Below are 12,865 nucleotides of genomic sequence, written 5' to 3'. Positions count from 1 at the left end.
AGCATTACGGGCTGGCTTAAAATTAACTTAAGATTAACTAAGCAATGATGAAATCAGTGATAAAACATTATTGTAAACAGATAACTATAAAGCACAAATGAGTATTACAAAGACAGGTCATATGGTTGCATGCATTGCTGTACATTCAGTCGAATGGAGTATTCTGTTAGGTAGTGTATTTAAAAAATTCAGTCAGACACCAGTGCAAGTAGGAGTGCGGCAAACTTGAATAGTTGGCCTTAATGTTAGTGTATTACCTGACAGGGTGGCTTTAGATGCTGCTATTTACTAACTTGATACACTTCATGTAATCCTAACATTTTACTGTATATAGCTGTTGTTTGAATCCATTTTGATATACTCGTTCCATGATATATGTGTTCTAATAAGAAGTTACTTTAACTTTTTTTCGGGGTTATCCTAGGTAATTTACATATACATGTATATTACTATGTATGAAAATTTGTGTAACTGTATTTATGTGTATCTGTACCTAAATAAATTTACTTGAAGTCATCGACACCATGCCCAGCCCTTCTAGGGTAGGGTAGGTGCCTGAGCCCGAGCTTTCAGCTCACAAGACTGTCATTCCCAATAACCCCCTTGGGGCGGGGATTGTAAGTTGCTCCATAAACATACTTATCTACGTTCATGTTATCATAGTGGGTTATAGATCTACTCAGGCTTCTAACTGCATTCCTATTGATTGTTATAGGAATGCAGTTAGAAGCCTGAGTAAATCTATAACCCACTATGATAACATGAACGTAGATAAGTATGTTTATGGAGCAACTTGCAATGTGAACAGACTGACTGATGTTGTAGTGGCCAGGCTTAGGCTTGGTTACAAGTACTTCTGGCAGTTTGGGAGACACACAGATGATGATCAAACTAAATGTAAATTATGTGATCAGGCATATGGTCACTCTCTTGAACACTATGTGGTTAATTGTCCACTTATTGGGGAATACAGAGACAGACAGTATAATAACCTATGTGACATGTCAAGATATCTTATTAATGAAAATAAGATACCAGATATACTAAGCAAATTTCCTAAATTTGCTTGTAACAGATAAGTGAACTATAGATATGTAGATATAAATCCATATGTATTCCTGTTAACCCTTTGGGGCCTAGTTCCTAGGCCTTTTGTGTATCCACATGCTCTCGCGCTACCGTCCTCAGGATGGATATGGGGTGCACAATAAACTAGCCACTTCGGTGGCAAAATCTAAAAAAAAAAAAAACAGCGAGGCCTAGCTTCTTCCTACTAGCCCCGTGAGGGCGGGGAATGTGGCTAGGCCTGGGGACAGTTGGTCCCAAAGATGAGGGGGTAAAGTATTTCTTCTCCTATGCCAAATCAAAGTCGAGAACAACGTCCAGTATTGGGCCCCTACATAAACAAGATGGGTCCTACACAGATGACAGCAAGGAAATGAGTGAGCTACTCAAGTCTCAATATGACTCAGTTTTTAGCAAGCCACTAACCAGACTGAGAGTCGAAGATCAAAATGAATTTTTTATGAGAGAGCCACAAAATTTGGTTAACACAAGCCTATCCGATGTTATCCTGACGTCAAATGACTTCGAACAGGCGATAAATGACATGCCCATGCACTCTGCCCCAGGGCCAGACTCATGGAACTCTGTGTTCATCAAGAACTGCAAGAAGCCCCTATCACGAGCCTTTTCCATCCTATGGAGAGGGAGCATGGACACGGGGGTCGTCCCACAGTTACTAAAAACAACAGACATAGCCCCACTCCACAAAGGGGGCGGTAAAGCAACAGCAAAGAATTACAGACCGATAGCACTAACATCCCATATCATAAAAATCTTTGAAAGGGTCCTAAGAAGCAAGATCACCACCCATCTAGAAACCCATCAGTTACACAACCCAGGGCAACATGGGTTTAGAACAGGTCGCTCCTGTCTGTCTGAACTATTGGATCACTATGACAAGGTCCTAAATGCACTAGAAGACAAAAAGAATGCAGATGTAATATATACAGACTTTGCAAAAGCCTTCGACAAGTGTGACAATGGCGTAATAGCGCACAAAATGCGTGCTAAAGGAATAACAGGAAAAGTCGGTCGATGGATCTATAATTTCCTCACTAACAGAACACAGAGAGTAGTCGTCAACAGAGTAAAGTCCGAGGCAGCTACGGTGAAAAGCTCTGTTCCACAAGGCACAGTTGAAAAGCTCTGTTCCACAAGGCACAGTACTTGCTCCCATCTTGTTCCTCATCCTCATATCCGACATAGACAAGGATGTCAGCCACAGCACCGTGTCTTCCTTTGCAGACGACACCCGAATCTGCATGACATTGTCTTCCATTGCAGACACTGCAAGGCTCCAGGCGGACATCAACCAAATCTTTCAGTGGGCTGCAGAAAACAATATGAAGTTCAACGATGAGAAATTTCAATTACTCAGATATGGTAAACACGAGGAAATTAAATCTTCATCGGAGTACAAAACAAATTCTGGCCACAAAATAGAGCGAAACACTAACGTCAAAGACCTGGGAGTGATCATGTCGGAGGATCTCACCTTCAAGGACCATAACATTGTATCAGTCGCATCTGCTAGAAAAATGACAGGATGGATAATGAGAACCTTCAAAACTAGGGAGGCCAAGCCCATGATGACACTCTTCAGGTCACTTGTTATATCTAGGCTGGAATATTGCTGCACACTAACAGCACCTTTCAAGGCATGTGAAATTGCTGACCTAGAAAATGTACAGAGAACCTTCACGGCACGCATAACGGAGATAAAACACCTCAATTACTGGGAGCGCTTGAGGTTCCTAAACCTGTATTCCCTGGAACGCAGGCGTGAGAGATACATGATTATATACACCTGGAAAATCCTAGAGGGACTAGTACCGAAGTTGCACACGAAAATCACTCACTACGAAAGCAAAAGACTTGGCAGACGATGCAACATCCCCCCAATGAAAAGCAGGGGTGTCACTAGCACGTTAAGAGACCATACAATAAGTGTCAGGGGCCCGAGACGGTTCAACTGCCTCCCAGCATACATAAGGGGGATTACCAACAGACCCCTGGCAGTCTTCAAGCTGGCACTGGACAAGCACCTAAAGTCGGTTCCTGACCAGCCGGGCTGTGGCTCGTACGTTGGTTTGCGTGCAGCCAGCAGCAACAGCCTGGTTGATCAGGCTCTGATTCACCAGGAGGCCTGGTCACAGACCGGGCCGCGGGGGCGTTGACCCCCGGAACTCTCTCCAGGTAAACTCCAGGTACTAGTGCCTCCTCCCATGGGAGACTTAGGTCTCAGACACTCCCTAGACAGGGAGCCAAGGCCGGGCCGGGAGAATACCGGCGAATCTTTAACAATAATAATTTACTTGATCATCTCGTAGAGGTATCAGTCTTGTTATCAAATTTACATCGCATTTTCTATCGTTATTACTATATACCTAATTTCCCCATTTTGCAGTTGATTGGATAATGAGGTATAAAGTCTATTGGCTACACGAGGGTTAGTATTTTAGTTTAATATGTTTATTATGCACCCCATACCCATCCTGTGGGCGGTAGTCAAAAGATTACAGAGGTACATAATTGGTCCAGGGACTGGACTCCAAAGTTTTGATAGCTGAGCAAGTTACAGAGGTAATGAACTCACAATTTACAAAGGTAATGAACTCACAATTTACAAAGGTAATGAACTCACAATTTACAAAGGTAATGAACTCCAGGTAAGTCTGATCACAATCATGACAAGTTACAAAGGTATTTACAGATTACAGAGGTACGTAATGGGTCCAGGGACTGGGCCCCCAAAGTTTTGATAGCTGAACTAGGTACAAAGGTAATGAGCTCACAAGTTACAAAGGTAATGAATTCTGTAGAATGGTTACTTACGTTTATACTTTGGCTACAATCATGAACAAATTATAGAGTAATGAGCAATTCACACTTCCACACCCGGTCACAACTGTAGTGAGTTATTGGTGCAAATATTGATTGTTGAGTCACACACACCACACACACACACACACACACACACACACACACACACACACACACACACACACACACACACACACACACACACACACACACACACACACACACACACACACACACACTTTAGTTCAATATCTTTATGCACCCCATACCCATCCTGTGGGCGGTAGTCAAAAGATTACAAAGGTACATGATGGGTCCAGTGACTGGACCCCAAAGTTATGATAGCTGAACTAGTTACAAAGGTAATGAACTCCAGGTAGATCTGGTCACTAATCATGGCAAGTTACAGAGGTAATGAATCAGCTTCACTCCTATACATGGTTACAGTCATGAACAAATTACAAAGTAATGAACCACTGATACGTCCACACCTGGTCACAATTGTAATGAGTTATAAATACAAATATTAAGTGGATCATACACCCACACTAGCGCGAGGGTCGTTAATGTTTCATATCGCCTGTACACCATCAGTCAAGTACACTTGAATTCCTTAAACAGCGATTAGAGTTAACTCTGTACAGAGGACAGAGGCTACAGACCTCACCGAAGGAGGACTTTGTAATATGCATGGTACCTAGCACATCTTCAACTTCAGCCAGTGCTCGTCTGGCAGATACTAGGGTGGCCTTCAAGGGAGGTAACGATGCTAATGAAGTGCTCTTTATTCGTGTAAATAGAGTTACTTTCCTCTTCCTCGAATAAAGCCTAATTATCTACCATTCCCCCAGGTAAGCAAGACTACGGGTTTAGCGTTTCCCTAAGATAAGATTTGTTCTGATTATTAACTCGGAGGGTTATCCACCCAGGATAACCCAAGAAAGTCTGTGTGTCTTGTTTCCATTGGGGTTTTGTCCCCCAGGATGCGACCCACAACAGTCGACTAACACCCAGATACCAACGTATTGCTAGGTGAACAGGGACAGCAGGTGTTAAGAAACATGCCTTAAGGTTTCCACCCGGCCTGGATTGAATCACGGACACTCATTGTGTGAAGTGAGTGCGTTGCCTATCAAGATATAACATTAACAGTAAATAATTAAAATAAAGGCTTGTAGTATAATAATATATAATATTTACCAGGCTTACCTGTGACCACTGAAATATAAGTTTCCGTAGTGTAGTGGTTATCACGTGCGCCTCACACGCGCAAGGTCCCCGGTTCGATCCCGGGCGGAAACAGTTGGAAATTTTTTCTAAAAATATTCATCGAGTTTTCAAGATATGTTTACGAATTTTTCTGCCGAGTCATAAGATGCAGATTTCAGCTGTGTGTATCTTTAGAATTTGTACTAAATCTAAATCAACTTGCGGCAAATATCGCGAGACTAGAAATTGTAACTAAATTCCTGAAGATGATGTCTTGTTAGTCAAGGTGAGTGATTTATATAGCGAGTTAAATTTTCACATCAGTTATCTTCAGGTTTTCTCTACGTTTCTCATACCAGTTGTGATTTAACAATCGCTAATGACGGACAGAAATGTCCATCATGTACATTGTATACAGGTCTAGCTTAATAAGTGTGTTAGTTACCATTTTGTCCTAGGCACATGTAGATTAGACACTAGGCCTGTAGTGTGTGTGTGTGTGTGTGTGTGTGTGTGTGTGTGTGTGTGTGCGTGTGCGTGCGTGTGTGTGTGTGTAACTGTATAGAAAGCCCCTTGTTATGCAGAGCATTTCGAGCAAATTAGGTCAATCTTGTCCCCAGGATGCGACCCACGTGTGAGGTCCGTGAGTTGACCTGGACCTGGAGAGAGTTTCGGGGGTCAACGCCCCCGCGGCCCGGTCTGTGACCAGGCCTCCTGGTGGATCAGCGCCTGATCAACCAGGCTGTTGCTGCTGGCTGCACGCAAACCAACGTACGAGCCACAGCCCGGCTGATCAGGAACTGACTTTAGTTGCTTGTCCAGTGCCATGAAGACAGGGGTCTGTTGGTATGTGTGCTGGGAGGCAGTTGAACAGTCTCGGGCCCCTCTAACGTGCTAGTAAGGTCTGCCAAGTCTTTTGCTTTCGTAGTGAGTGATTTTCGTGTGCAAGTTTGGTACTAGTCCCTCTAGGATTTTCCAGGTGTATATAATCATGTATCTCTCCCTCCTGCGTTCCAGGGAATCAGTAATTGAGGTGTTTTATCTCCGTTATGCGCGCCGTGAAAGTTCTCTGTACAAGGTCGGCAATTTCACCTGCCTTGAAAGGTGCTGTTAGAGTGCAGCAATTTCACCCTTACCGAGGTTCTCATTATCCATCCTGTCATCGAACCACGGACCTCAGCGTGTGAGGTCCGTGAGTACATTAATCTATCGAGCTACTATGTCGGATATGAGGGTGCTTTTCACCGTAGCTGCCTCGGTAGACTACTCTCTGTGTTCTGTTACTTTTCCTGTTATTTTGTGCATTCTTTTTGTCTTCTAGTGCATTTAGGATCGTAGTGATCCAGTAGTTGAGACAGACAGGAGCGACCTGTTCTAAACCCATAGATGGGTGGTGATCTTGCTTCTTAGGACCCTTTCAAAGATTTTTATGATATGGGATGTTAGTGCTATTGGTCTGTAGTTCTTTGCTGTTGCTTTACTGCCCCCTTTGTGGAGTGGGGCTATGTCTAGATTGGCTTCTTGCAGTTCTTGATGAACACAGAGTTCCATGAGTCTGGCCCGTGTCATTTATCGCCTGTTCGAAGTCATTTGGGGGGGAAAGAGAATTTGGTGCTGAGGTAGGATGACAGTTATTAACCTGTAAGATTGTGTAAAAAAAAAAAATGTAGCTGTAGCGAACAGTAACAAGGAAATTGACGTAAATGTTAGCGAATCACACCATTATCGTAAGCCTCCGTGGCACAATTGGTTAGCGCGTTCGGCTAATGTACCTATTTTACTGATAGGTGAACATGGAAAGGTATCTTGGTGTCCTAATGTTTGTACAGGCCACCCTTCGAGGAGCCCACCGGATGAAAGGTATTTTGTTGTTTGTAGCTTTAGACCCTGTATATTTGCAAATAAGGGGGTACATTAACTATCGAGCTACGGGTGGTAGTATTTGTATTATACCCTAGATTGGGCGTGGGGGGGAAAGAGAATTTGGTGCTGAGGTAGGATGACAGTTATTAACCTGTAAGATTGTGTAAAAAAAAAAAATGTAGCTGTAGCGAACAGTAACAAGGAAATTGACGTAAATGTTAGCGAATCACACCATTATCGTAAGCCTCCGTGGCACAATTGGTTAGCGCGTTCGGCTGTTAACCGAAAGGTTGGTGGTTCGAGCCCACCCGGGGGCGCTTGTTTTTATCGGGTAAGTAAAGTGTGCAAGTATCTGGATATTATTATTATTATTATAATCAAGGGGGAAGCGCTACACTCGGAGGATTATACAGCGCCTGAGGGGGGGATGTGGAAGGCATTCAGGCTTAATTTGGGGAACTGGAGCACAGATCCAATTCCCTAAATCAAGAGCCCCTCACCAACATCAAGGAACCTTCCTTGAGGGGAAGTATCTGGATAGAAGTGCTGAAAGTTTGACAGGACAGTTTCTGGAATTCGTTAAATAAAAGTGGCGTTTTGACGATTTATGATTGGACACGAAGTCAAACTGAGTTTGATTTAGTGTCCAAATATTTTGTGAATATTTTCCATTTAGATATTGATAATTATGATGACATTAATAAAAATAAAGTCGATCTTCATTAACATCCCCTCAAGGTGGTGCCTTCATGCTGGTGAAGGGTTCGTGATCTAAGGAATTGGATCAAAACAAATTGCCTCCCCATTCCCAGAAGCTGTATGACCCTTATGGCTGTGACGATTCCCCATAAATATAATTCGACAGTCCCTCAAACGAGGTTCCTTGATCCAAGTGAGCTAGACTTATACTCCCTTTCCTTGGATCGAACCTGATTCCCTTTCATTCTTTAGGCGTTGTATGTGACCCCTACGGATGCAGCTTTCCCAAAATGTAATAATCACGTACTTTGTGAAGCCAGTCGCCTTATGACCCTTACGGGTTTAACCCTTGGTTATGATTATAATAAGAGTGAGTGTAGAAATTAAAAATAGTCTGTATAGGCAACTTTAAAATTAGCTTTAATAAGTAGCTTTATTATATTCACAGACGCTAAACCCGTATGAGTTATTATACGTGGCTGTCTAGGTAGAGACTGTGGCCCTCTCAAAAAGATGGAGATGCCAATTACACGGGTGGCTGAAATCAGAGCTATGGGGAAGATGATTGGGGAAATTTACACGAGGGAAATATTCTTTCTAAATCTAAACTTATCTAATTTGAATCCATTATTGCGGGCTCTCTCCTGGAGAGATATCCTCAAGACCTTATTTATATCTCCTATGTTAATACCCATCTTCCACTTATACGAAGGAAACATTTTTCAAGCAGGGGATTAAATCCTTTGTATCTCTTGAGTACAATTCACTCGTAGTCCAGATCTCAGGAATACTAATCATGTCCTCTTGACGTTGATAGACAACTGAACAGTGAATGGTTTTCCATTTGCAATAAGCTCTGCTTTAATTTATTTGCACCATCACCTGCATTTGCCAGTTACAAGGTAAACATACAGATTTTTTTTATAGTTAATGAATGAGTCGACTAATAGGAAAAAAAATATAAATCCATGATCATGATATTTATTAAAAAATTATTGGATAAAATTTATAGAAAAAAAATATATATATAGTCTGTTACATTTATGGTACAGATTACCCATGCATGTCGTTTTTAAGGTACACAATCTATATTACAAATAAAACTATTTATTACTTAGTCTATGTACTTCATTGAGATTGTTGCTCCATTCTAGCCTCCATATTATAGAATGAACATAATTGCACTGGAAAATATACAGAGAAGGATGACGAAGTTGATGATCCCATGTATCGGAAACCTTTTTTACGAAGCTGGGCTGAGGGTACTGAATTTGCACTCCCTGGAAAGACAATTAGGGAGATATTATTGAAGGGTACAAATGGAAAACGGGAACAAATAAATGAGATATAAGGAACATGCTGAAAATATCTAACCAAGACAGGACTCTCAGCAGTGGATTCAAGCTAAACTAATTTAAATTTAGAAAGAATATAGGGACGTACTGGTTTGGCAATAAAGTTGTAGATAACAGGAACAGGCAGGATCATTTGAGGCGAGATCCAGGTAGCTTTAAATAGGTTGGACGGGTGTAAGAGTGAGAGTTCAACCTTCCTAGCATAGGCCAGTAGACGTACTGTTGTGCACCTTCATTCTTATGTCTCGTACCCCCCTCAAGGAAGGTTCCTTGATATTGGTGAGGGGCTCTTGATTTAGGGAATTGGATCTGTGCTCCAGTTCCCCGAATTAAGCCTGAATGCCTTCCACAATTCCTACTACACATCTGTTGCATCAACACTAGTAAGTAAACTACCAGCTGCATCAAATACCTTTAACACAGACTCTGATAATTTTCAAACATACTATACCAATAAAGGGGTAACCCCAAACAGTTGTCAACTAGTAAGTGTATCTCATGACTTTATTCAAAAAGAACTAAGCAGGTTAAACCCAACTAAGAGCACAGGCCCTGATAACATCCCGTCTAAGTTCCTAAAAGATGGTGCTTCTGAACTGTCAATCCCTATTGCTCACATAATAAATCTATCAATCACCACTAATACAGTACCGGAGGGGTTCAAGGAGGCCAGAGTCACTCCTATCTTCAAGAAAAATAGTAGGTCTGATGTAAGCAACTATAGGCCTGTTAGTATACTCAGTATAATATCTAAAATTCTAGAGAGGGCGGTGTATTCTCAAGTAGTTAAGTACCTTAATGACAACAACATTCTCCATAGCTATCAATCGGGCTTTAGAAGATCCTACTCAACCGACACCTCCCTTATTAATCTGATGGATTACCTGAGAACTGAAATGTCAAAGGGGAACCTCATAGGCATGGTAACCTTAGACCTGCAAAAGGCCTTCGATACTGTCAACCACAATATATTATGTAATAAACTTCAAGCTATTGGTATAGGTTCTGTAGACTGGTTTAAGTCCTACCTTAGCAACAGGAGACAAATAGTCAAAATCAACAAAACAGAATCAGAACCCCTGCCGATAACATGTGGAGTTCCCCAAGGTAGTATTCTGGGTCCCTTATTATTCTTATGTTATGTCAATGATATGCCTATCAGTGTCAAGTGCAAACTCCTACTGTATGCAGATGACAGTGCTCTGTTAGTGTCAGGTAAAGACCCACAAGATATTGCTAATGTTTTAACACTGGAACTGGAGTCCTGCAGCAAATGGTTAGTAGACAACAAACTATCATTACACCTAGGGAAAACTGAAGCCATTCTCTTTGGCACGAAACATAAACTGAGAAGGGTAAATAATTTTAATGTTCAATGTAATGGGGAGCCCATCACTTTGGTTTCATCAGTAAAATATTTGGGAATCCCCTTTGACCCATGCATGTCAGGAGAATTGATAGGGAACAGTGTAGTAAAGAAAGCGAATGCCAAACTGAAGTTCCTGTATAGACAAGCACAGTGTCTACCTACTGAGGCTCGCAGGACCCTATGTCTAGCCCTTATACAATGCCATATGGATTACGCTTGCTCTTCTTGGTACTCTGCCTTGACAAAAAAACTGAAAGATAGACTGCAAATCACCCAGAACAAAATCGTAAGATTCATCCTGGGGCTGGGACCAAGAGAACATGTAGGCCAGGAAGAATTACAGCAGTTGGATATGCTGAATGTTGAAGACAGAGTAAAACAACTGAAGCTAAATCATGTTTATAAAATTGCTCACAAACAATGTCCAGAATATCTTGCTGTCAATTTTGTCAAGGTTGGGAACCAAAGCAATCATAGTACTAGGGGGAGAGAGCACAACTTTGTAGTACCCACAGTCAGTGGCCAGGCTTCAAACACCTTTTATTGTACAGCAATAAAGGAATGGAACAGACTACCCGCACATGTCAAAGCCAGTCATAGCGTGAACCAGTTCAAGAAGAGTGCCAAAAGGTGTCTGATGAATGTAGCTACAGAAAGGGAGGGGAATGATTTTCTATTTTTTAGCTAACATACGTGTAAATTTTACCTTATTCCTTGTAATGACCCTCGTATTGTAGATAGTCTTAATGACCTTGGTGTAGCAGATAGTCTTTTTAGTATGATAATAAGATGTTATCTTCATTGTAGAATAATAAGAAAATATTATAACCTTTATACTATAATAATAAGGTAAAAGGACCCCAATGGAAATAAGTCACTCTGTCTGACTTTTTTGGGTTATCCTAGGTTCTCTACACATATGCTGCTATGTATGATAATTCTATGTAACTGTATTTGTGTATACCTGAATAAACTTACTTACTTACTTACTTACTTACACATCCCCCCCCAGGCGCTGTATAATCCTCCGGGTTTAGCGCTTCCCCCCTTGATTATAATAATAATAATAATAATAATGTCTCGTACCATAAGTGTAAGTAATTACGTAATTATCAGTGTAATTTTTAAATTGTTTTTCAATATAAGGAAAGTTTGAAGTTGTAAAATTTGGTCATCATTATGTTGTTTATTTACGAGATTTATCTGGCAACCCTGTATGGTATGTTGGAAGCAGTCATTAGTGTATATAGTCTGTTTTCTTTATCAGCAAAATTAGGGCAGCCACATTGTGGGTCTACCATGACTGTACTAGTAAGTAACGCTCATCACGAAGGTTTATTTTTCTGGTATACTCCATTACACAGGAAGATTAAAAAAAAACTTTAGGTCTGAGCTGGGTGATTTCAGTGAGTTGATGAAGGTATCATCATGCGTTTCACTATAAATGGGCTCAGCAGTTGTGCAAAATTCTCAACAAATTTACCTGAGCATTTTTTTTTTTTATGCCAGTAAGAGGTTTTACTTCCGTAAGTTATGTTGATAGAATGAACATAGAACATAATACACAGGATTTGAAGGATTCTTATCAGAAAAAAAAAAAAAAAGGCATAGTAGCAGAGCGTGGTTTCGATCCACGGACCTCTGGGTTATGGGCCCAGCACGCTTCCACTGCGCCACTCTGCTCATATTCGCCATGTTAAATTAAATTTATAAAAGCTGACTTAAGGAAATTTACACTAAATGCAAGAAAATTATGCACGCACGCGCGCCCAGGAACTATGAATTGACCCCTGCACCCACAACTGAGTGTACACACGCACACTAGTAGCGACCAGCGAAGAGGCAGAACCAGTTGTTGTGAATCGATCTCTGCAACAACTTGCTGTATAGTCCTTGTGGCTTAGCGCTTCTTTTTGATTATAATAATAATGCAACAACAAATAGGTGAGTACGCTGCAGTGGATCAGGGAGTACCATACAAGTAGGAAGAATATAACGTGTGTTGGTAGGGGACGAGGTGTCAGAGTGGGTGCATGGGTCGAGTAGGGTTCCACAAGGGTCAGTCCTAAGTCCGTTATTATTTCTTGTATATGTGAATGACATGACGGATGGGATAGATTCAGAGGTGTCCATGTTTGCAGATGATGTGAAACTAATGAGGAGATTACAAGCGGACGAGGATCAGGTAAGCATACAAGGGGATCTGGACGAGCTGCAAGCCTGGTCCAACAAATGGCTTCTGGAGTTTAACCACACCAAGTGCAAAGTTATGAAGCTCAGGGAAGGGCAAAGAAGACCACAGACGGAGTACAGCCTAAGAGGTCAGAGGCTGCAAAACTCACTCAAAAAGGATCTTGGGGTGAGCATTATGCCGAGCATATCTCCTGAGGCGCACATCAACCAAATAACTGTTGCAGTATATGGCGCCTAGCAAACCTGAGAATAGTGTTTCGACATCTAAGTAAGGAGTCACGTCAGGCCC

At 41.6% G+C, this 12,865-nt stretch overlaps 3 non-coding genes across 3 annotated transcripts; 2 read left to right on the top strand and 1 right to left on the bottom strand.

The window, feature by feature from the left end:
- Positions 1–5,117: 5,117 nt before the first annotated feature.
- On the top strand, positions 5,118–5,190 carry TRNAV-CAC (transfer RNA valine (anticodon CAC)). The gene has a single exon. It is a non-coding gene; the product is annotated as a tRNA-Val (tRNA).
- A 2,013-nt stretch (positions 5,191–7,203) lies between these two features.
- On the top strand, positions 7,204–7,277 carry TRNAN-GUU (transfer RNA asparagine (anticodon GUU)). The gene has a single exon. It is a non-coding gene; the product is annotated as a tRNA-Asn (tRNA).
- A 4,717-nt stretch (positions 7,278–11,994) lies between these two features.
- TRNAM-CAU (transfer RNA methionine (anticodon CAU)) lies at positions 11,995–12,066 on the bottom strand. Its single transcript has one exon. It is a non-coding gene; the product is annotated as a tRNA-Met (tRNA).
- Positions 12,067–12,865: the final 799 nt, after the last annotated feature.

This window comes from Cherax quadricarinatus, chromosome 59 (assembly GCF_038502225.1).
Source record: "Cherax quadricarinatus isolate ZL_2023a chromosome 59, ASM3850222v1, whole genome shotgun sequence".
Classification (NCBI taxonomy): Eukaryota; Metazoa; Arthropoda; class Malacostraca; order Decapoda; family Parastacidae; genus Cherax; species Cherax quadricarinatus.
This window is presented reverse-complemented; position numbering and strand designations above follow the sequence as displayed.